General features: G+C 38.5%; 1 pseudogene; it reads left to right on the forward strand.

Annotated features, from left to right (window-relative positions):
- The first annotated feature begins 628 nt into the window (after nucleotides 1-628).
- On the forward strand, nucleotides 629-1,576 carry LOC103748900 (annotated as a pseudogene).
- Nucleotides 1,577-2,911: the final 1,335 nt, after the last annotated feature.

Consider the following 2,911-nt stretch of genomic DNA (forward strand, 5'->3'; position numbering starts at 1 on the left):
GAGTGCATACCGCTCTTGCAGAGGGCCAGAGTTCAGTTCACAGCACCAACATAGGGTGGGTCACTATTGATTTTAACCCCAGGGGCAGGAATCTAACTCTTCTAGCCTCTGTGGGTACTTACATATATGTATGCACATATATATATGTACATAAAATTTTACAATAATATAAATATTTTTTAAAAGATAATATGAAAAAAATCAATTAAGCTACTATGGAATTTAATATTAAAAACATTTCCATGCACAAAACCAGCTAGAATAATTAAGCCTTTTGCCAAATGTTATACTGCAATGCTTCAGGTTAGAGTATTTCTTTAATCTTAAGAGAGATAAGAATTAATCTTTCTGGAAAGATACTTCAGGTTTAATGTCCTAAGTAAAATTATACTTAGGTGACATCATAATGTTTAATATGTTACCTAATGTATGCATAGACTGAATATTTTATCAAAGCCCTAATATAAGAAATTTGCAAAAGAGGAAGCAGCATTATCTACCAGTGGAAAAGACGTCATTATATTGGAGTCCTGTTGGGTGGACAAGGGTCTGCTGTTTTTATAAAACTAAAGTGCATAATAGAAAAACTTAACTGCTTGTTTCTAGGTAAATAAAGAGAACACAGAGAATGGAGCTCAGAAACTCTACCTTGGGAACTGGATTCATCTTGTTTGGGATTCTGGATGAAAGTAACTAGCCTAAACTGCTCTGTGCCATAATCACAGCCCTGTACTTCTTGGCATTGGCCAGCAATGGACTGCTGATCCTTGTCATCACACTGGATGCCCAGCTCCATGTGCCCATGTACCTGCTTATTGGGCAGCTCTCTCTCATGGACCTTCTCATGACATCAGTTATCACTCCCAAGAATATTGCGGATTTTCTGTGCAAAGGTAATACCATCTCCTTTGAGGGTTGTGCACTTCAAATGTTCATGGAACTGTTAGTGGGTAGTGCAGAAGATCTCCTTCTGGCCTTCATGACCTATGACAGGTACATAGCCATTTGTCATCCTCTGAATTACATGGTCTTGATGAGGCCGAGTATCTGCTGGCTCATGGTGGCCATAATATGGATACTGTCAGCCCTAAGTGCTCTAGGGTATACCATCTATACCATCCAGTATCCCTTCTTTAAATCCCGGGAGATTAAACACCTGTTCTGTGAGATCCCTCCAGGGCTGAAGCTGGCTTATGCAGACACCTCCAGGTTTCAGCACATATTTTATTTGATGGGTTGGAGCTTGCTAATCCCTCCTCTGATTGCTAGTCTAGCCTCCTACACATGACTTCTTTTCACTGTCCTCCACATGCCCTCAAATGAGGGCAGGAAGAAAACCCTTGTCACCTGCTCTTCCCACCTGACTGTGGTTGGGATGTGGTGGGCAGGCACAGTCATCTATATCCTTCCCAGTTCCTACCACACTCCCAAACAAGAAAATATCAGCTCTGCCTTCCACTCTATTGTCACTCCAGCTCTCAACACCCTCATCTACGGTCTTTGGAATAAGGAGGTCACTGGGGCTGTGAAGAGAGTCCTGGGAAAACGGTTGTTGTCAACACATCCCACCTCCTAGGTATTCAAGGAGTGTATGAATGTACCTCTCTGATAAATTCTGAGTGCTCTCTTCATAAGATATTTTAAAGAAAAATTCACACTTTTTAAAGTTATTCTTCTTGTATTTAAAAGTTAGACACCATTTCCAATGTAATTGCTTAGATGTAAGATGGTCTAAATGATATTAACACCTGGACACAATCCCTTAGATTTTTAAGTCTGTATTGGATCAAGGACCAGAGAAAATGGTTCCAATATGGTGGCTCACATATCACAAAACTAATATAGTTACAATTCTGGGGAGTAGGACTGAGAGATCTTTTCTAGGTCACTACTCTGCCCACCCAGACCAGATATTGACTTATTTACTTAACAAATAATTATTATTATTGCTGTGTATCAAACTTTGGTTTAGATGCCTGAAAAAAAACCAGCAAGGCAAAGTGCTTGTATTCAAAGGGTTGTGGGTTGTAATTACTTAAAGAAAAAGGGAGAGAGGTAGAGAGGTGGCTCAGTGGTTAAGAGTGCTTGCTGCTCTTTCAGAGGACCAGGATTTAGTTTCTAGTACCTACACAGGGCAACCCACAACTATCTGCAACTCTATCTCCCTCTTCTGGCATCTGTAAGCACCTACACATATGTGTGCATACTTAACACATGGACCCACCCATGCACATAAGTGAAAATAAAATAAATATTTAAAAAATAAAAAAAAGAGAAATAAGCATCAAATTCTTTTTTAGGGATAGCTGACATCTATGGGATCAACATGTCTTGAAAAGGGATGAAGTCAGAAAACAAAACACATGAGCATGCTAATTTCCAATGAAAGATTTCGGGCTTTGTACTGAAAAATGACTAAAATAATAGTAAAATAATTGATTCACCATCATGGGCTTAAAGACATGAAGTCAGAGGAAGTAGATTATAAGATGAACGAATGAGGGCTGGTGTGGAGCTTGCCTAATGAGTGTTTCCATTCCTAATCTCTTAAAATATTTTCTTTGCAGGTTTTTCATTGTAAAAAAAAATAGATCATAAGTAATGAGCTGGGTATATTTCGAGCTTCTTAACAGTGCTGTGAATATATTTAATTCAGAATACTATCATTTATTTAGGAATGGGTTAGAATTTGTCCTAAATGAAATGTACTAAATGAAATGATAGATTTGGAAATGTGCTAAGCACTTAATTATTCAGTCTGCTCTCCCAAGCTTGTGACTTAATTGGTCTTAAGTCACTCAGCACTCGTTGCTTGCTAATCAGACTTACTTGGGCAGATATTAAATAGCTTACTCATTAGTGAAGCTGACAGGAAGCAAAGCCCAACACTGTCTTAGAAACAAAATTAACA

The sequence above is a fragment of the Nannospalax galili genome, unplaced genomic scaffold (assembly GCF_000622305.1).
Source record: "Nannospalax galili isolate Female #2095 unplaced genomic scaffold, S.galili_v1.0 scaffold426, whole genome shotgun sequence".
NCBI lineage: Eukaryota > Metazoa > Chordata > Mammalia > Rodentia > Spalacidae > Nannospalax > Nannospalax galili.